A 23,276-nucleotide genomic window follows, 5' to 3' on the forward strand; every position below is an offset into this window, starting at 1 on the left:
TGTCGTGCAGATCTTAACCGTTTGTTATGAAACGGAAATCTACCAGGTTTCCTCAACCAAGCGTCACCTATTAACCTTAGCTGCATGAGCAATTAACCAAGAGTGGGCTTCCTGTCATATCGTCTTTAATTTTTTCATTCGTCATGTGTACCAGATACGCTGATGATCAGAACAGAAAGCATCCAACCCTGTGGAGCGGGGGAGGGGCGGTTAGCGCCGCCAGTGCATCTCATGCGGTACACTGTAGGCATTACTTAAGGTTCTTTGCAGCGTCCCTACGGCCCCTAGCTGCAACCCCTTTTATTCCTTTTATTACTGTACCTGCGTTCATATTCTCTTTCTTCCGTTTTATTTTCCACCCTATACTAACAGTTGTGCCATAGTGCAACTGTGAGGTTTTCCCACCTTGAAAGCCTTTTTATTGTCAACTTCCGTTTCAGCGCGGAAAGACCTCATAGGTCCCAGTGCGTGGGCTCTGGCCTAAATTTTATGTTCTGTTCTGGATATGGCACAAGATTTGACAAAAACTCCCAAAAAACAGCACAGATAATCCCATTAACTAAACGCGAGGTTGTTGAAACAGGGACATCAGCGATTCTTCAACAAGATATTAAAACAAATTAAAGTTTCAAAGAACTGTGCTTGAGAAAATTCCCGACGAGCAGATTGCGTTAATATTGTGTAATTGGGAATGCAGTGAGTAACTTGACCCGTCAGTAGCTTAATATCTGTAATTAGGGAAAACTGGCGAATATGAATTTTTTTTTGTATAAACTTCATCGCTTTGTTTCCTAAATCAGTTTGATAAGCAGTTACAAGTCAGCTTTCCAACAAGGTATTCGTTAACGATTTTGTGAAAAAAAAAAAAAAAAATTCTATAGTTAATTTGTGCGTACACAATATACTTTCATATATTGATAGCCACTTTAGTAGATGAAAAATAATTTTTTCCTTTAGTACAGCATGCAGTGACATAAGATTACTTTTGATAAATCGAAAACGGTGGTTTAGGACATTTTTTCTTAGCTACATCAAAAGTATCAAAGTTAACCATATTCTTTGAAATACAGCTCAACTTTAAGTCGAGCCTGTGCTGCCTTAGCATATCTAAGAGAGATACTCTTCCGTGGGGTTTATGAGTTATATATGGATAATACATTATTTTCAATAATTTCTGAATCAACTTCCATCAGGCAAGTTTATATTACACGTAACACTCATTACTGCTTCTATTCTCTCATTTTCAGGTACGTATCGCTGGATCACAAGAAGAAAATTGCCTGCCTGGGGAGACTGACAAAGAGAAGGGAAAACCCGAGAAATTTAATGGCTTGGTAAATCATTGCATGGCTTGCTGCTAATCACTGTCGAAGCCTTTTCATTCTGTCAGACAGTTTGAGTCCTGCAGATCGCGGGATACTTGAAAAGCAGCATGTTAACTGACGTAAAGGATTTTGTTTGAGGAATTCTCGTTACCCATATCCAGTGTAAATTTCTTATGAAGGAGCAGAGAAAGTCGAACGTTTGAAACAGGATCCAGCCTAAAATAAAGGAAATAAGGAAGTTGAATTATGTAAAGAGAACGTGTAATAAGATGCATTCCTTCAAGATGTGGACAAGAACGTCCAGAAACAGGCGAGACGAATGATGATAATAAGAAGGCAAAAGTTGCAGAAGTTTTAAAGATAAACTCTAGAAATACATTGGGTTATACAAACTTTGAGGTAACTCGTAATTGCCGCTGGGCGTAAGGCGAATGTCACAATATTGCAAGATACCTGGAGAATACTGCAGTAGTTGTCACGATGTTCACTGGTAAAGTAAAAGTTGTCCAAATTGCAATTCGCAACGGTTGTAATATCAAGATGTTTAAACGCTTCGTTGAATGGTATTGAATCAACGAATGAAAATTCATTATGCCAAGGACATTTAAAGGTGAGAAACATGAAAAATCTAAAATCAAAACACCCATGACAAGCCTTACTGTATCAGCTACGAAAAGTGGATCTGAAGAGCCCCTCGTCGTCTACGCCCTCAGCACCTACTGCAGGAGGATTCTTCTGAAGTACAGGTCAGGCCTCTCTACCTTCCTTCCGCCAGAGTGCATTTGGTATTGCTTAATTTTAATTTTTTCTCTTTGTGTTTTCTGTAAAAGAAAACTATTGTGCCGGCTTTGTCTGTCCGTCCGCACTTTTTTCTGTCCTCCCTCAGATCTTAAAAACCACCGAGGCTAGAGGGCTGCAAATTGGTATGTTGATCATCCACCCTCCAATTATCAAGCATACCAAATTGCAGCCCTCTAGCCTTAGTAGTTTTTATTTTAAGGTTAAAGTTAGCCATATTCGTGCTTCTGGCAATTATATAGGACAGGCCACCACGGCCGGCTTAAAGTTTCAGGGCCGCGGCTCATACAGCATTAAACTGAGACCACAGAAAGATAGCTCTATTTTCGGTGGCCTTGATTATACAATGTACAGAAAACTCGACTGCTCCGAAGAAACTTGGGCGCATTTTTTACTTGTTTGTTGAGAACATTTCTTTAATTTCGTTGGGGTTGTTTTCCATGCACTGACTTTCATGTCCACACCCCCATTTCCCTTTTTCCTCAGCTTCTGCTTATGAATGAGTATCGTAAATAAACGTAAATAGAAAGGCCGCACTGAACACAGGCTAGCTTTGAAGCAGCTTTAGTAACTAAGCTGTACTCTGCTGTAAATAGGGTTCGTTGTTCTATTAGGATGAATCCTGTACACTGATGGAAATGTTGATTAACGTGGTTTGATCCTTGTCCCTTGTAATAGGCTAAGTGAAATTTACTTGTTAGAGAACGATTTTAGACTCGTGTTAATTAAGGACTAAAGAATGTCTACTAGAAACAAACATTTAACACTAAAAACAACATAAATTTCATCGTTCGAAAAATTGCAAGGCCAGAAAAACTCGTTAGCGGTTATTTGCATTTTGAACTTGTACTTTTAAAGTAAAAATTATAACTGGACGTCTTGTTTCCTTAGCACGTTTTTTTTTTTTTTTTTTTAAGTTAACCCTTGACCCAGCTCATCCGTCAGCGATCCACCACAGGCGATTAACTACCAGGTAAACGTTTCACCCTATGTTAAAAGGGTATTTACAATAAATTTTCAGTGAGACAGCCTAAAGTGTTTCCCTCGCTCAGAATGATTTCGGGTTATCTCGCCCTAATATCAAATACATTTAAGCCTTTAATACCAAATATATAGGCTACACACGGCATCACACAGTGCATAAGTGGGTTAGTATGTTAGCAAGCGCAATAATACACTCATAAAACACACTCGAGAAATGCACTTGCATGGCGTGAATAGTATCGTGCATATATGCAGCCGTAATTTCCCAAAACGGCACAATTATCTCAGACAACAAATGGGATTGGGATTCTGGGCAACTCCCCACGTCTGTGCTAATGTGGCCCTGAGCAGCCGTAGCCGTTATTAGTCTAGTAACTCCTTTTGATCCCTCTCAAGGGGCTCCTCGGTATAATAGTCTCAGGTTGCTTACTGTTCTGGGCTGTGTGGAAGTGGCCAAGATGCCACCTCATGTCTTAATGACAGTTCTTTCCATAATGCTATGATTTTCAACACGCTTCCGATCGTTGGTTTCTTCCTGAGAGCTGGAGGTTATACGGGTTGTTTAAAGTGTTTATTTACCATGTATTTGACATGCTTGATACATGTAGGGTGGGGTAGGGGTTAGTGCCATCAGTGCACCTCACGCGCTGCACCCTAGGCATAACTTAGGGTCCCATCGCCCCTAGCTGCAACCCCTTTCATTCCATTTACTGTGTCTCCGTTCATATTCTCTTTCTTCCATCTTACTTTCCACCCTCTCCAAACAGTTGTTTCATAGTGCAACGGGGAGGTTTTCCTGTTATTAAGCCTTTAAATTTTAAACCTTTGGGCTTTCATTTCCCTATTAGCGCCGAATGATCTCATAGGTCCCAGCACTTGCCCTATGGCCTAAATTCTACATTCCATTCCATTCCAAAATGGCTAATTCCTTTCTGCAATGCAGAAGCGTTGTTTCTAGCGAGTTGTTCTCCGAAAACAGTTTGATGGTTTCACTAAACTTTTTTTTTTCGATTTCTGGTTTGGCGTTTGCATTTGGTTTAGATTAATCCGGCTTGGCACTACCAGCACGGACCCTTGCCCTAAGTGAGGTAGGATTCTACAGACCTCAGAACTCTTCCGACCGACTGATTATTTTCGATCACTGATTGTGCTTTGGGTTACTGAGAGAGAAATTATATGTTTAACTTTTTCATTTGCCTCATTGTGAAGACTGGTATTATCTATGGGGTTTTCATTGTGGATTCGGGACTGTCATTGTCACCGGCACCATTTCGATTAACTTTTGAAGGAAGTTTCTTCATTTTTTTTTTATTTGTGTCTTTACCCACCTGCGGTTATTTTGCCCTTTCAGCCATCTGCTTCTATATATTGTCTTTTTGAGCCATTTAATACTAACGGAATGTATTTTTTTTTTATTTTATTAGGCATATAGGAAACTGTTATTATACCTGGTTCTCTGTAAAAACCAAAGAAAGTTGCGGTTTTTACGGACCTTGAATACGCCATGATACGAAGCTAGATCTGACACGGATAAAGTCTTAAATTTATTATTGTTTTTAATAGTTATATATACAAAGGTACATCACTCTCACTATCGCTATCTGTTCATAAAAGATGATCATGTCCGAAAATAGGTGCCCAAACTTCCTTTACCTTCCCGCCTGCAACTACTTGCAAATAAAATAAAAGCAAAAATATAAATAATCAAATCGGGGAATGAATGGGTGAAAAAAAGAACAACAAAATCAATTATAACTGTCTTAAGGTAGTGCCAAAAAATCATCGGTCACTACACAAAAGAGTCATTGCCTACAATGAACAATTATCGGCTCAGTATCAACAATGAATCGTTGACAAGTAAAAATCGAATGCTGAGAGATGAATTAGAAATAAGAAACAACATACTCTGAACCGTGGGTTGTGGTTGTTGTTGACTGAGCTTGCCTTATGCCAGCATATGCTTTTGCTTCCTGAGTATCCCGTTGTAACCAAAGGAGGGAAGTGGTTGTATAAGCTAATGACTTGTGGTCTTTGATGGCAATTACCTGATTACGTGCAATAATACGCTATTATATATGTATTTTATATATTTACAAATTACGTATACATTTATATATCTGTATATGTATACTTATATATTTATACATATATTACATATATACATATGTATGTATGTATATATACATACATATATATGTATGTATATGTACATCTATATGTATATATATAAATATGTATATGTGTTTATATATAAATATGAGTATATATATTGCATTTTTATATTTATGTATACATATATATATTATATAATATATATATATATATATATATATATATATATATATATATATATTTCTCACAAATATTAAGCCACAAATTTCTTTTAATATTCTATTCACAATACCTCCGGGATAAATTACACCCAAGGGAATTTATAACTGATAATTTATCACGTATAATTCCCCTTGGGTGTAAGTTACTCCCGAAGAATAGTGACCTGGATATTAAACGAAATTTGAGGCTTAAATTTTGTAAATTTGAAAAAAAATTTCCGGTGTGTGTGTGTGTGTGTGTGTCGTTTTACTCCAGTGTAACGTGTTTCAAGAAAATTCTCCGACGACGATGCCCTCCTACGTCACAAGGAAGTCTATACTGAGTCACCGTAGAGAGCAGCCGCAACTAAAAACTTCCGTGCCTTGACCTCCTCAAATTTTTGGATGATAACATTGAAATCCTGGTGTATTCAGCTGAGCAAGCGAGTTCCCTGACCACTACCTGGGATTTTGCTATTCGTGCGCACATCTGACACGCCCTCTCCTTCTGCAGTAGTTGGGCCTCTACTCACTACGCACCCTAGCTGGCCACCCAACTTGTGGACAAGGGCTTCCCCTACACCGCATGGGATTTCAGCCATGTGAGTGGGGAATCAAGCAACAGTGATGGCAGAAAGGTAACCCTTTACTATGAAAATCGGATGATGACGTCATACGATGAGGCTTAACGTAATATTATTAGTAGCTGCTTCTCCTTGCGAATTATGTCGTCCCCCGCATAGCCAAACTCCCAAACAGTAAACTAATACATAAACGCAATTGCCAAAGTGGGAGGTGTGGGTCTCGCCACCAAACCTCATCTTGAGATGACTACGACTCACCTGTCGAGGAGACTGATAAGCCACCTTCAGGACGGGAGAAGCATCGCCTACCTCTTTCTGGAGAGCTGGTAGCATGGGACTTTGAGAGAAACCACCTGCGTCTCTCTAGTCCCGAGGCTATGTGTGTGTTAAGGAGGAAAATCGGTCTATTAATTTATAATGTGAAGAATTATTCATACTATTGATGCTGAAACACCTCCATGACGTTCGAACATTCCCCGAGGATTATCAACTTACGCGCGCGCAAGAGGAGAGAGAGAGAGAGAGAGAGAGAGAGAGACGTGGTGGGGGGTGGGGGTGATTATAAGGAATGAAGAATTACTCCAGGAAAGTGGTGGTCAGGAAGGAGAGAGAGAGAGAGAGAGAGAGAGAGAGAGAGAGAGAGAGAGAGAGAGAGAGAGAGAGAATTCCCGTTCCAGCTCGACCATCAGCAATTATTCAGCATCCCCTACATGGCTTGTTATTCCCACTTATCCTTATTCCTTTACTCTTGTTTGGCTAACTCCCAGACTTCTACTAATGATCTGTATAAATACATCCTGATCTGCTTCTTGTATTTTACGGGCAATCAAGTTTTTGTATTCATTCAAAACTGAAAATAGAATTGTGCGGTTCTACAGTAGATGGTTGGACAATATACTTTCTCCTCCACCATATATATATATATATATATATATATATATATATATATATATATATATATGTGTGTGTGTGTGTGTGTGTGTGTATAATGTATATATATATACACATATACATATATGTATAGTGTATGTATATATGTATGTATATATATAATATATATATATATATATATATATATATATATATATATATATATATATATATATATATATATATATATATATATATATATATATATATATATATATATATATATATATATATATATATATAAACCTTGACACATAACTCCAGTTAATGATATGTGAACCTATGGAGAGTCCGTCCCGTCTGCTGGGTAAGCATCAATTAGATTGCAGACTCCCGTCAATTGCAGCTCTCGTTTTGGAGAATCCAAAATCCCCCCCTTTTTTTTTTCTGTGGACGAAAATGGTCGGGTTGACCACATATTCCACTTAATCAAAGCTTCTGCCTTTACCTACCACTCAGATTTCTTTGGAATTGTTCCAGATATTTTTATTTAGCGCCCTGGAACCGTGTTTGCCTTCTGCGTCGTGGAAGTAGATGGAATAAATAGTTTCAAAGGGATTATGTCGATGCTGTTATTAGCTGGTGCAGTAAATGATGAAATGAGAAGCTCTTAGAAAGATCGTTTTTACGTGCGCACTAATTAGTCGAACTTGTCAAACTTGTTCGTAATTAAGCATAAGTTGACAGAATACTTGATTGCCGCTAAGTAAGCAAAGACATTCAAATACTGTAGCAGGCTGATAAGTAGGAACTGTGAAATATTACGAAAGAACTTGAAAGTGTCTGGCAAATACGCAGAAGCTCCGAGGTAGACGTGATCGTGTAGACCACTAGGCCTACTCGAAGGTGAAGTAATCGGCTACATGCAAAGATCATTGCAAGGACTGAGATGGGCGTCAGGAATACTCGTACATCTGACTGAGTTTTAGGGCTGCAAGGAAATTACTGGAAGTTAGTGGGAAATATGTATTACACTTTACTGGAATGTTTTTTACTGCCTAACACAATAGTTTTAACATATAAGTGGTTATATGTAGAGTCAGTAGGTGCATTTTAAAATAATTAGAAAATTTGAACTTGGCACATAATGTCATCGCTGCAAGGTCTAGTGAAAAGATCTCCGGGGCTTGGTGGCCTCTCGCAGAACTTATTCTTTGGAGTTTAATAGGTGCTAGGATCGTCTATCTAAATGAATGTCTGCCCCTCTCACTACACTCACACGCACATACACATTCACACACATATAAACATTTATGAATGTGTATATATATACATATTATAACCTGTACATGTAGATACCTGCATGTATGTGTGAATATGTTCGCATCAAATGCATAACAGTCCAGTATTAAAAAAAATAAAGGCGAAACTGACCTCCACATAAATTCCTTCCAGAATTCTTCGTGCTGAGCACAGTGAACACAGTGGCAACGAAAGAAAAGCGTCTTCATTTCTCCAACATTTTCGTCCTTGTGCAACAGCAGCATAAAGTTTTATATAACTTGGATATATAAAGCAATTCAGGCATTCATTGTATATATTTCAAGTGCTCAGACCACATATCCTTACAAAACGTCGGTAACACGGCCAACCTCTGGGGTTGAGGTAGGATAAGGCAAATAGAAATAAGAAGGAAAAGAACAATTGAATGGTTAGGGCGTTTTGGTAGATTAAACTTACTTCGTGCTGAATGTAAAGAACAGAAATAAAGGAAAATAAAAGAGAAAGAACTAGAGACGCGGCACTGAAGCAGGAACGCAGTAGGAAAATAGTGAAGACATTTCTTGGAGGTTGCTGCGTGTTGTAAGACAAATAATTAATAAAAAAAAAAAAGTAAGAGGGAGACGCAAGGCACAGAATACAGAATAAACAAGTAAATGAATAAAATGGCCAAAACACGTTAAAGATAGCTTATGTGATGAGTTATCAGCAGGACTATAAAGATAAAAACAAATTAAAGAAAAAAAAGATTAAAGGAAAGAAAATACAGAGCGAAATACTTAAGTGGAAAAAGAATAAAGCGACGTATTTCACAAAAGGCCAGCCATTCACCGCCGCCATAGCGATCAGGTCTTACTGAAGCACAGGCCTCCAGGACAAGAATGCTTGCGTGATGCCCGCTAAAGTCCGGAAATGTATTTTTGGCCCTTTTCTCCCTTGTTAATCTTTCTTTGTTTGTATTCCTCCCTTTCCTCCAGTTTCTCATCCCACTGCCTTTTTGGGGAGAATTCGTTCTTTTTGTGTACTTTTAAAATATCGCGTCAAGTAGGACGCCTAAATTTCTCGAAAAGGCGTGATATTTGTTTTGCCACATAATGCCTCTCTCTCTCTCTCTCTCTCTAGGCTTGCGTCTGCCTTAGTGTTGACTGAGAATGTCTCTTTTGGTTTTTGCTCCTGAATTTAAGAGAGGAACACATACACATTATTACTCTTTTAAGGATTACAGATGACATTTTCTTCCTTTTGTCTTAGTCCGTCATTTAGTTAAGGAAGAGATACTCTCTCTCTCTCTCTTCCCTTCTTCTTCTTCTTCTTCTTCTTTTATGAGTATGGAAGGGATGCATACACGTCCCCTCTCTCTCCCTTTTGATTCTGCTTTTAGGTTGAGATAAACACAAACTCTCTCTCTCTCTCTCTCTCTCTCTCTCTCTCTCTCTCTCTCTCTCTCTCTCTCCTCTCTTCTCTCCTTCTTCTTCTTCTTCTTCTTCTTCTTCTTCTTCTTCTTCTTTAATATGAATATGGAAGGAATGCATACACGTCCTCTCTTTCGAGGTTGAAATAAACCCAAACTCTCTCTCTCTCTCTCTCTCTCTCTCTCTCTCTCTCTCTCTCTCTCTCTCTCTCTCTCTCTCTCTCTCTCTCTCTCTCTCTCACACTTATATAAGTAAGATAAAGAGAGGGAGTTTTCTCTCCCTCTCCAGATTTTATGTATATGCGGTTACATTAGCGAAGGAAGTTATTTTAGATGAAATAGTCATCAGTACACGAGATCCTTTACGTCAATACCAACAAAGCTCGCCCACGCCTGAAAACCAAGCGTGAGTTACAAGATACCAGAGGTAATTGTCTTCAGACATACCAACACAATTATTTCGACCTGGGAACTGATAAAAGACTGCTGAGAGGATAATTCCGGAACGATAATGAAAGTGCTTATTGTGTAGATGAGCATGAACAACGAACAATAACAATAACGAAGGCTTTTGTGAAGCCGGTGATGAAATAATTCGAGAAATTTACGTAGCGACTGAACATTTATCATTCAGATTTTTTTAGGGTTTCGTATTTTCGTTTCCTTTTACAGCCTTTGAAATTCACCTCATTACAGCAATGCAATCACGAACGCGCGTGGGAGGGGCGAACAAAGACGCCCCTTCTTCCGATAATGGGTGAAAGAAGCAGGAAATGAGAGGGAAAGTGAGGTTAAATATTCACGAAAAAGGAGTGAGGTTCGAAGAGCAGAGAAACTTTGAGCTTATACTTTTAGCATTTTTTTAAAAATTAATATTTAAACCAATATTGAAAATAAACAATAGAATATGAAATCGTGAAGATGTAAACTTCAGTTTGAATAATAATTGAAATACAGAATTTCTGAATAATTCGAATTTAAACCTGTATTGAAAACAAACAATAGAAGATGAAATAGTGGACGAGTATGTGAACGGTAAGGAAAATATAAACTCCAATTCTATTTGAATAATCATTGAAATACAGATTTTCCGAATGAATGGCTGCATTGATTACTTGGTCGCTGTCCTGGTAAAGGTAAGAAACTGAATCAGCACTGAATAGATATCTGTTTAGGTTTATAGAAGGAAAGGTTATTAAAGTAAATAGATTTGCAGTGTGGAGGATGTGTCATTACTGAACATTGTTAGATGTGAAATTATCTGCGTAGAGGATATGTATTTACTGAACATAACTAGATAAGGTATTAGGAGTGTTGAGACCACGTACAGTATATTATGTAACCCGCCAATCATGCCCAGGTTGAGTGCAGGTCAAAGTGCTAATGAGAAGTATACCCGGCGACTTGAGTTTTAATTGAAAGTTGTCACCCTAAACTCCTAAAGTTTCAGTGTGGCATTTATATTATTTTCAGTCCCAATAACTAATGTGTTATCCACCTGTAGGTTGTTATTTTGCACGCTGGAAAATATTTTATACATTATTCGGTTAATATGCTTTTATTAATTTCTGTTTTGTACACGGCTTCCGACGGGGGGGGGGGGGAATAGTGCCGTCAGTGCACTTCATGCGGTGCACCGTAGGCATTACTTACGGTTCTTTGCAGCGTGCCTTCGGCCCCTAGCTGCAACCCCTTTCGTTCCTGTTACTGTACCTCCTTTCATATTCTTTTTCTTCCATCTTACTTTCCACCCTCTCCTAACAACTGATTCATAGTGCAACTGCAAGGTTTTCCTCCTGTTACACCTTTCAAACTTCTACTGTCAATTTCCGCTTCAGCGCTGAATGACCTCACAGGTTTAAGTGCTTGGCCTTTGGCCTAAATTCTATATTCAGTTCAGTACATGCAGAGCATGGCGTGAGTTGTTGACTAGAAAACAAAAGTAAGGGAACACTGGGAATACCAAAGAAATATTAAGTAAATATACATTGGTTGTAAAGATATATATATAATAGGAGCAGTATGAAAAGAAATAGCCCCAATAAGCTACATCAGTGTTAAAACAAGAAGAAAGTAAAAATGTAAGAAAGTGTAAAAATGTGAATGCTCAGAATGGTTATTCATACAAAAAAAAAAATGAAAGTGCTCTTTCGGATAATTGTATACCACAACACATTTACTGAAGAAGAGTTTAGAGCAAGTAAAACGATTTAACCAGCTAATGTTTATAAAGAAAACTAAGTGGAATAGCTACCAATAAATCAGTCAGAGGTTTGCCGTAACGTATGCTGTTCTTAGTGACTGGAAAAGAAATTGAGGAAAATCTCGTGTAATAGATTTCGTAAAAACTTACAACAAGGCGAGAATTAAATTGCTTTGTCAAGAGCAAGTCGAGTCTGGAGCGGTACCAGAGAGTTTTCAGCTACCAATGTAATACGTAGATATATCCTGAATGGTAGGAAAGTAGGCAAAATGACATTTAATGTAAGATATCTACTCTGAAGACTACCGCCTTATTCGTAGTCAAGATCTTCGGTGGTATTGAAGATAAATCTTCTGTGGCCACAGGCAGTACCATTTTTTTTTTTTTTAGTTTCTTAGCAAGTAGACTACAGGTTTTCAGACATTCCCCAGAGATCCTGTTTTTATATATTGAAGCAGTAAACGTAAATGGAATCGTATGAAACTTTTATCCATCTGTATGCATTTATGCATATGAATTACTCATACTCACACGCGCGCACACACACATCCGGAATCTCGCGGGACATAATATGCATAAAAAATTGTTTTTTCTATTTGGCATTCGTCGCTCGTTTAATAAAAATAAAAATACCTGAGATGAAACTTTAGAATATGAGGAGGATGAAGATCGTATAAAGGGAAACCGCCATGAGAATATCAAAGAGATCTATTCCATTTTTTGGGGTATTTTTATTCCACATTCGGCGGCCGTTCAAGTGAATGGAAATAAAAAAAAAGAGTTCCCACAGGAAACACAGTCCTTATGAGACGCCTGGGAACACTTGGAGGGTTTATGACCTTTCCTGTAGGAGGGACCGCCTCTCGGAAGAGCCCTTCTGGGTACTTCGATGGAACGGTCGAACATGTGGGGCCCCAGGAAGTACTTACATCTAAAGGTTGAACGATTTGCAATGGGAGACTTTCAAAGGATTTGGCCTCGGGAATTTACGTGTATATAAAATGGCTCCGTTCCCTGAAACATTTATTATCTTCCTGGTTACCGACTTGGTAGAAGATATTCCAGGTAAGTTGTCGATTGTGGTGGGTCGCTGCCAAAGTGAAGAAGGCATAGGGGTAACAGCCTCATCTCAAAAACTTCGGTGAGATATATATATATATATATATATATATATATATATATATATATATATATATATATATATATATATATATTATATATCACATATATATACAGTATAAATATACATATATACATATACATGTATATATATACAGTATATATATATATATATATATATATATATATATATATATATATATATATATATATATATATATATATATATATATGCAGTATATATATAAAATGGAATGCTGTGTGATTTAGCCTTCCTGTGCTACGTCAGGGAAGTAACTTGAGTTATGGATCATAAATCCTCAGACTTTTTTTTTTAAATAAGATTAATATAAGACTCCCGTTTATGATGAATAATGAATTAGTCTTAATGAGACCCGTCAGCATATTTGTAGGCCAGACAACGCCAAGCCACCAGGCTCCACCGTCACACCTCCCGAATTTTTTTATTTAATTTTTTTCCCTGGTCCACATTACCTGAACTGAGCTGGAGATATAAGTTATTATAATAACTGACATAATTCCTTCCTCGTAACTCCCTGGAGGCTGGGGGCTTAAATAAATGAGTATGTGAACTGTCATAAGCCATGGGGGTGTGGGTGGGGGTTTGTGGGTGAGGGTTCGTGGGTGGGTGTACCAGGGAAGAAGAACCCCCAAGGGTGCTACCCAACTATTTTAATACTTTTATTATTAAGAACAAATGCCCCTTTTCGTAAAGTTAGGGTAATTAGGTCCTCGTCACAATTTTATGACGGCTTATCTATTATTTTACGACAACTTTACGGTCGAATCGTTGTAAATCTAGTCTTTATAACCCGTCGTGATCGGAATGTATCTTTGTATGTCTGAAGCTAAATGAGAATAACATGCAGATAGATATTTTGATCAGTGATGCGTGATGCTTCCATTCATATATATATATATATATATATATATATATATATATATATATTATATATATATATATGTATATTATATATATACATATATATTATATATATACATATATATATACATACATACATACATATATTATATGTCTGTGATTTTTGTCACACCGTGAAATTTTTTATAATCACAAATAGTAAGCCACAAATGTCGTGTAATATCCAACTCTTATACCTTGGGAATAAGATGCATCATCCTTAATAAGCGCTTTGTTACCAGGGGGATTCGAAGCGTTGCCTGGCACAGAAACGACAGTATACAGAGACTTTGACCACTGAGCCATTTAGAGAGGCATAAGCTGATATCGACCGTGCTATAGATATGTTTGTCGAATTCAGGTTTTGTACTAAAATCGATATCAACCCACCACCGCCATGATTTTGTCACATGTAGGCAATAATTAATTTTTGTCACATATACCGTGACAACATATTAACGAATCGTCCATAAAATAACAAATTTCAGCATACTAATAGATAATACCTGTGATAATAATGGTCAATAATAAACATTATGATGACGATTATGATGATCATGATAGTTGAAACTATGGGCAATGAAAGTGCTTACGACAGTAACATAAAGTAAAAAAATTAGCTTATAACTCTTAATGAAACTATATACAAAAAATTAACAAGGGCAGTAAAAGTTAAATTTCTTATATATTTCCATCATTTTGTTTGATTTCGTTTACTTTTTTTGTCTGGGGTGATGGGGAAAAGGCCGACTCTACAAGTCCAAACCCGTTGAAAGGCCAAAGACAAATAATTATTAGGATATCCATTCGCTTGGGCATTTACTTTTAATAGTCTCTGATCATCTTACCAAGATGGTAATTATTTAGTTTCAGTAAACCGGTAGGTATACTACCGTCACGCTTGACTCAAGGACGCTAATTGTTTATAGTTTTTTCATACCAATTCCTCACGCGGTGTACTGTAGGCATTTCTTAAGGCTCTTCGCAGCTTCCCCTAGCTGCAACCACTTTCATTCCTTTTACTGTACTTCCATTCATATTCTGTCGCATCTTTCTACCTTCTTTTGACAATTGCTTCATAGTGCGAGGTTTTTATCCTGTTACGACTTTGTTAAACCTCTTACTATAAATTTTCCTTTCAGCACTAAATGACCCCATAGGTCCCAGCGCTTCATACCAATTCCTCTCTCTCTCTCTCTCTCTCTCTCTCTCTCTCTCTCTCTCTCTCTCTCTCTCTCTCATGCCAAAGTTACCCAGCGCTGAAGAACAAATGTGGATGTTGGTGCTTCGGCCTAAATTTTACGGGGGTGACACCGACGTCCATAGAAAACGGCGGCACGATAGTTAGAACAGTAATTATTGCACCTTAATAATAGACAACTCTCCTCTTCCTCTTCCGGCCAAATGGCAAACATTGGATGCAGTGCCTTTGACGTCCCTTTGACAGCACTTTTACCAACAGATAAATTGGTTCGTCGACGGAGAGAGAGAGAGAGAGAGAGAGAGAGAGAGAGAGAGAGAGAGAGAGAGAGAGAGAGAGAGAGAGAGACTGACTGTTCTTTGATGGAGCTGCCCGTTGATGCTCCCGTTTTCTTTTGCTTGCTCAGGCGGAGGTGCACTTTGAAAGGAGTACTGAGAGCGGAAAGAATTTGAATTTGCAAATGGCACCCTGAAGAAGGAGGTCTATTCGAGGAACCTGTCCTTTATGGCCTGTAGTGTTGTTTTTTACCCGAATTGCTTAGGTTTTAATTACTGTACACGTGAGGATCAGGCTATAATTTGGTTTAGGGTGTCTGGTGTATCAAAATATCTCAAGGCGTACCAATAGGTTTATTGTAAGCACATTTTTAAGTAGAAATTGTAATAATTTTAACTGGTCTCAACAAGTATTATGTGATGAAGTTGCTACATGCCGTCTCTACCGCGTTTTCGACCTACCACAATCTGTTAACTACCAGGTAGTTAGGTTGATAGTGACCCAGTGGAATGTGTGTATATATATGTATATATATATTTATTATTATTAAAGTTTTACACTGAAGGGGGGTGGAGCTTATCTTGGAAACTCGCAGTCTGATTGAAGAAGCTGATTCAGGTAAAACAAATAAAAAGTCTAAGCTGAAGACCTTACTTCAACGCAGAATGTTGCAGACAAACACTTAGGGTCACTTAAAATCACTTATATTCACAATTAACAATCAAACCAGAAGAACGGGGAAATTCAAACAAACAGGTAGGAACAGATTCCTGTCGAACAGCTAAATTTACAACAAATCAAGCAGTCACAGAACTGGGGGAAAATCCACTTCGAAGAACACTGGTTAGGACCACGGCACAAGCACAAGATGAGCAGTTGATTCCACAGCTAGCAACTCCGTCTGCAATCGAGAACGCATTCGGTTACTTACGAAATTAGGTAGCGCAGTTGAGGAGAATCGAGGGATGTACATAAGGTGCCAAGTCAACTCGATTCTAAGCACTGGTAAAACACGTGTTAATTTTGGATATTTGAACATATCTATATTATATATATATATATATATATATATATATATATATATATATATATATGTGTGTGTATATATATATATATATATATATATATATATATATATATATATATATATATATATATATATATATATATATATATATATATATATATATATCTAACTTATTCCTCGTAGTCTAGTGATGAGGACGTTCAGCCCGAAACGCATTCCCTGAGTGAAACAAATGCCTTTAAATTCAATTCCATTGTATTTCTTTGTCCTGAGCACTGAAATAGGTACCAGGCATTTTAAAACGTTGTAACACTACCAAACGCTTCCTAGTAGCCTGTGTTCTCTGGAAACAATAAGACAAGCAGAGATATACGGTATGGGGGCGGTGGGGGCGGTGGTCTCTCCATTAGAGACGGAGAAAACGTGTAATTAATCTGAAAGAATTAGATCCTTTTCTCATGATAATTTTGAAACCATTTTCTTTTTAAATATAAATATAAGGAGTAGTTCAGTATTTATCGATTAATAGAATTTAATTGTATATGATTAGTAAGGTTTTAGTCATTTTATAAAAAAAAGAAGGCGATCTCAGTCACAACATAATTCTGTCGTTGTTCTTAGTAGAACCTTCTCATTGCGAAAAATATTATGGGTAAAGAGAACATTTATCTTGTTTTTAAAGCTTTCATAGTTCGCTGACATTATATTGCCTCTTCTTTCTCACTCTCCCGTCTTCTTCCCTTCGCAAAGGAAAACATCTGTTGCTTTTTGTAGGATTTATCATTACTGTGGCCCTTCGCCGTGAAATTTTAAATTTCCGTTTCCATGAGTGGTACCATTTGTTTCTGGTTCCTTATCCATAAAAACCTCACATACCATCTGAAACTGTTCATCCATATTACTTTTTTCTTTCAAAGACAGTATTTTTTACAGCTAAATTTAATCGTCTTCAGCATGATTAGGCCTGTTAGCCTCACACTTTTAAATCTTGAAATGAAACATCAGTCGCTAACCCATTAAGTTGGAATTTAAGTCGTATTGAAAATTTCCTGCATGATTCAGGAGGGCGCTAAAAAGCAGAGGTTTATGTAATGCGTACCAAATAGAATCATAGCTAATTTCGTTCTTTATTTAAAAAAGGACTTATGAAAACCACGGAACCTAAATATGTTGAATATATGAAACTCATCTTTACTGAACATTCGAACATTTGTAATATGTTGTCGAAATTGGAAAGCTAACTCCTTCGTTCCTCGTTGCTTTGAGGACTTATTCCCAGGAATACGCCTCCGTGTTTTATCGGTTAGCTTCACAAAATACCAAATATTAGTTCATTTTCCTTCTCTTCATGCCAACTGGGCCGTGAGGTATGGAACATACCGCATCAGTCCTATACATTGTTTTTAAAAACGCGAATAACGGAGGTTAAAGTACCAGCGAATTGGACCGACCTCACGAATAACCCAAGTGACTTTTAAATGAACATGATCAGTATCATTAAGACCATAAAAATTATCATTGTTTCTTCAGGTTTCCCATTGTCATTTGGTTGTTATTCAAAAGTATAAATCTTAAGGTATCTTCGACTTAGACCAGTTTTGAGTTGAAGGCAAGTAATGGTAAGTTGCTCTAGCCATTTTCAAGTCATGAACAACACGAAACGTAATTTTAAAAATTAATGACATTCCTGTCTAGGTATAATTAATTACATTCCTTTTAAGGTTTGTCTAGAGGAAAACAGAAACGGTTGTCGCATGAGCTGGAGGGGGACACTGGTGTAATAGAAAAGGTGGAAAAAAAAGCAAAATAAAGGCGACATTGGTAAGCGAGGCCAACGTGAAATTTTTACGGCCACTTTGCTTTTATGGCCACTTTGGGTTGATTGCCAGCACTGACCCCACTTACGTCTATATTTAATGCCTTCCAAGAAGGAAAATTTATATGAAGTATACTTTTGGAACAAAAGAGAAAAAACTGAGTAAAATATTTTGTTCTTTTTATAAAAATAAAAATAGATGAATTACAAAGAACCAAATACCAGTAAATCAGAATAGATATCCATTATATCTGGGAAAGCGAGGTGCGTCGACATTGTTGTTCCACATTATCCTAGCAGGACATCACCATAGGATTCGGCTACTCTGATGGGTTCACTAATGAGATTCTCCGATTGAATTATGATGGCACTTTACAGTAGCATTACCGTTTCTCTTAAATCTTCTGGTAATAAGGTCTGCAACAGTGATAATGCTCTTGCTTGTTCCAACTTTGGCTTAACGTTCCGAGGAAGGGGCGACGAAGTGCGGATGACATTTTGGATATTATGGCTAAAGAAGTAGACACAAATAACCTCTTACAAAACTGAATGACCAAGCCCAATTTGATCATTTTCGCTCTAGGCATAAAATAAGGTAAGACTTACTGGTACACAAAATGAGGAAAGATTTAGAATTATGATCTGACAGATCTATAGATATTGGTGTCATGTATAACTGTAACGAACTGTTAGCATCTATCTACATGACTAAAACTAAACTTGTCTGTGTTTTTCTCTTAATAATATATATATATATATATATATATATATATATATATATATATATATATATATATATATATTTATATACATACATACATACATACATACATACACACGCATATATAATGTGTATATATATATATATATATATATATATATATATATATATATATATATATATATATATATATTAAACAATAATCATCCCTTACATTGAAATAATTTAGAAATAGAAAGAAATTCACCCGAGGTTTGCAATGGCTCTTTTAATCATGGTTTCTTTTTTATTCTGCTGCAAGAATCTGGGAAAATTAGGGAAAATGCATGATGCATACCATAAACCCTGCAAGTTTCTGACCCACAGCTTCTCATTATGATGCATTTTGTTCCTAGGACGAGGCAGGCGTGAGAATTTTACGTCTTAGGCCGGTAATTCCAAGGATTATTGGAACTAAGAAAAAAAAAGTTACATGCCAGTCTTGCTTTATCCGTTGACCTCTGACCTTACAGGTTCCGGAACCAGAAAGGTCAAGTTTAATCGTGGGTTGCCAGATCCTTCTCTAGACTGGTAAGTAAAGAGAGACGCTGGGAATTGTAAAATTGGTATAATTTCATGATAACGTTGCCTTTAGTATCATTACAAAGTTGTTAAAGCCATTAGGCTCCGTCGGTTAATTCATTTCGATTTACGGATTATCCAATCATGAGCGCTGAGCAGCAGGATCTCTCCCAGAACAGTAGGATCCCTTCCATTCCGGTAGGATCTCTAATCTAGGTCGCTGCAGGAGTCTGATGGCACGCGACTCTGGTCCTCTGCGCGAGGATATTTTTGTTGGCGTCGTCCCTGAATGTGGTGGTTACTCAAGGACTTAAACAAGACATTTTTGCTTTTTTTGTTGTTGCTCCCAAATTCTGAGGGACTTGAATAAAGTATTTTTGCTGTTGTTGCTCCAGGATGCTGAGGGATTCGAAGAAGGAATTTTTGTTGTTGCTCCAAAATTCTGAGGGACTTGAATAAAGTATTTTTGTTGTTGTTGCTCCAAAATGCTGAGGGACTTGAAGAAGGAATTTTTGTTGTTGCTCCAAAATTCTGAGGGACTTGAATAAAGTATTTTTGTTGTTGTTGCTCCGAGATGCTGAGGGATTCGAAGAAGGCATTTTGTTGTTGCTCCAAAATTCTGAGGGACTTGAATAAAGTATTTTTGTTGTTGCTCCAAGATGCTGGGGGATTCGAAGAGGGAATTTTAGTTATTGCTCCAAAATTCTGAGGAACTTGAATAAAGTATTTTTGTTGCTGTTGCTTCAAGATGCTGAGGGACTTGAAGAAGGAATTTGTTGTTGCTCCGAAATCCCTAGGGACTTGAATAAAATATTTTTGTTGTTGTTGCTTAAAATGCTGAGGGTCCTGAAGGACTTGAATAAGGTATTTTTGTTGTTGTTGCTCCCAAATGTTGTTGGTCCTGAAGGACTTTAATATCAAGTTGCTATTTTTTCCAGATACCTGAAAGACCAGAACTATGAATTTCTGTCTGGTTGTTTTACATGGTTTCCATACTTGCTGATAATTGATATCCATTCTCCATGGCTGCTTAAGACCAGAATATATCAAAGTTTATGTTTCTCTAAAATTTCCATCAGTGTTGTTGTAGTTGTTGTTTTCTATTGTCCAAGGATGCGAAGGAACATACTTATATTTTTGTAATATTCTAGCAGAACTTCCATCAAGTTATTAGTCTTAGTGCCCTTTCTTGTGGGTGGCGTCGAGGACAATAATCGTTGTGACAGAGATCACACACAAAAGTCATGTCTTCCCGAGTGTAATTATATGGGAGATAATATTAGTGTCTCTGGAAATAAGGTAAATTTTGCAGGCTGCCTAACCCGACCCTTGGGGTACAAACTGTCTATACCCATTGGTCGTTATCTAAAAATCAGCATCGTATTTGTTATTGCGATTTTCCTACCCTGCTCCCACGAATTTATATCTATTAATCCAATAAAAATTTACAAACTCAGGTGACAGAGCTTTAGGAAAACTTCACTTAAGAACCGCTAGTAAATCGTGTCGAAAAAAGTGTGTAATTTTGTCATAATATTATTCCCCCCTTTCACGGACACCACATCTCTTTTGTAGTATCCGGTACAGAATAAAACTTTTTGTTTTGTGCAGGAATTTAGAACGTCGAAGGGGAACCGCATGAGGACGCACAGCGTAAGATTAATTTCTGGGATTAAACGAGAAGCTGCAGTCTCATTAGCAGGACGAATTTCATCTCGCCATTGGCATCATTATTATGGCTCTCTGAAACTTTATTTGACTGCAATGCCTGGAGCATTCATAACAGCGCTGCTGGAGGAATAATATGAGAGAGAGAGAGAGAGAGAGAGAGAGAGAGAGAGAGAGAGAGAGAGAGAGACTGGAGGTTAGGGAAGGAGAGGGGGCGGGAGATAGGTGGGGAGGGAGGGAAATGATACAGAAAAGTAGTTTCATCTAGTTAATAAAGTAAGAGTTGAGATCATGTGCGTTTCGGTTGTGTACGTATGTGAATCTGTTATTTGAACAGAGTACCTATTTTCGTATCGTCATACTTATAATCTCTCGTATACTTAAATTCTCTCCTTCACGGTGGGTGGTTTAGATTAAACTGTCATTATCTCAGTTCAGCCCTTTCCGCAACGCGGTAAGGTATGAAGGCGAGTAGGAGGCCTGTTGTGGACCTCCTGACTCGGAGCTAAACAGCAGAAACGAATCTCCGTCTCTACGCTCTTGAATGGGTCTATAGTATGCATGGGTCACCCAGCCTTTAGTCGATGTAGCTGAATTATCTGATGCACCCAAAACGTTTCAAAAGGCTTGCTGTTACGGTAGTTGCCACTTCCTTCGTTACCAACGTACCTAGCTGACTTTGGCTTTCTCTGTCTTATTAAGACTGAGGGAGGAACGCCCACAGTCGCCCCAAGGCATTCGCCGTAACCATGGCACCGTAACTGGCGCTTCTTCGTATGCATTGGTTACCATAGGACCGCGATGACACTCAAGGAAAGGGTGGTAATTTCCATTGGATTACCTTAACCAGCCGCTTACCCAGTTGCTAAAATACCCTTGCTAAAATACTGTTATATACGATTTCAGTGGCAAATCTTCGCGATTCTTTTGTCTGCGCTTTATATAGAACTGTTCAGTTCAGTTGTAGGTAAACCCATCAATTTCAACTTACATCGATGATAGAATTCGTCATAATAAATCATGTAAATACCGTTTCATATTTGCAAGGCTGAATTTAGTATTTATTGTGTACCTTACAAAATAATTTTACTGCTTTGAGTTAACTGATTATGTTATCCTTTCCCCTTTCACGACTGCATAATTATGTCTTCACCGAACATAATTATGCTTCGGTAAAGGGATAATTTATATCGATTGTAAGTCCACCCACTGAGGCATATAATTAATGCTTTAATGAGAGCTCCGGATACCCCTGCGTATAAGAGCAATGCTTTAGTGTTCAAATGCATTTTTAACAGCTTGCTGTCACGGTCATAGCTCTTAAGGAACAGCTGAGAAGTTTTCAGTATCCCCCTTTTGAATGCTCTGTAAGATTTAGGATCTTTATTTCTGTGGTCTGGATGAAGTACTGCTTCACTGATTAGATTCATATGATTTCATAATTTTTTTGAGGATTACGCATTTGATTTGTTCGCTTCGATTACCATGTTGTAGTGATTTCTATTAGTGTATCGGCATTTACTGCTGTTGGGATGAACAAAGCTGGTGTGTTTAGCTGTAACACAAAGTCAGATTTGGTTTATATTTTTCTGATTATACTGTATGATGACCTACAATCAGATCATATTCACTTGACTGTATATTGCTTGAAAAGGAAATCTTTTCCTTTCCTTTGTTAATATCTGGTTGGAGAGGAATGCATGCATTTGCAGTACAGTCACAATTACACAAGTTTCAGGGTTCAACATTTCATATTTTCCTTTCAAAAAGATTTTACTAGAAATGTAACAATGCCTTTCCCTTCGTAAACGTGATAAATAAAGGAAATGGACACGAACAATGCAGAGATTAAGGAAATAATTTAGGTTGTATTCCTACTGGAATTAATAGTTCGGATGTATCTCGAATAACAAGCTCCACGCAGTTAAACCTAACATACTACCACGGTTAAAGCCATGTCACATGAAAAGACGATGGGAAACAGCTCTTGCCCGACTACGCATCGGTCATACAAATCTAAGGCACTCCCACTTGATGAACGGATCCCTTCCAACACTGTGTCCAACTTGTCATATCCCTCTTTCCGTATCCCATATAATCATTTTCTGTTCTCAACACACAATCGCACGCAACAGAGCATTTTCCAGCCTAACCTCACTTCCCCGTCCACCTCGCC

The 23,276-nt window shown here is 37.6% G+C and overlaps 1 protein-coding gene across 2 annotated transcripts in view; it reads left to right on the forward strand.

The window, feature by feature from the left end:
- LOC136825713 (antifreeze protein Maxi-like) overlaps nucleotides 1–23,276 on the forward strand; it is a 349,030-nt gene that overhangs the window by 133,440 nt on the left and 192,314 nt on the right. For both annotated transcript variants that reach the window (XM_067082483.1, XM_067082482.1), the window contains exon 2: nucleotides 1,248–2,071. The gene's annotated coding sequence lies outside the window, so the exon portion shown is untranslated. The remainder of the gene's footprint in view (nucleotides 1–1,247; nucleotides 2,072–23,276) is intronic.

This window comes from Macrobrachium rosenbergii, chromosome 39 (genome assembly GCF_040412425.1).
Source record: "Macrobrachium rosenbergii isolate ZJJX-2024 chromosome 39, ASM4041242v1, whole genome shotgun sequence".
Lineage (NCBI taxonomy): Eukaryota > Metazoa > Arthropoda > Malacostraca > Decapoda > Palaemonidae > Macrobrachium > Macrobrachium rosenbergii.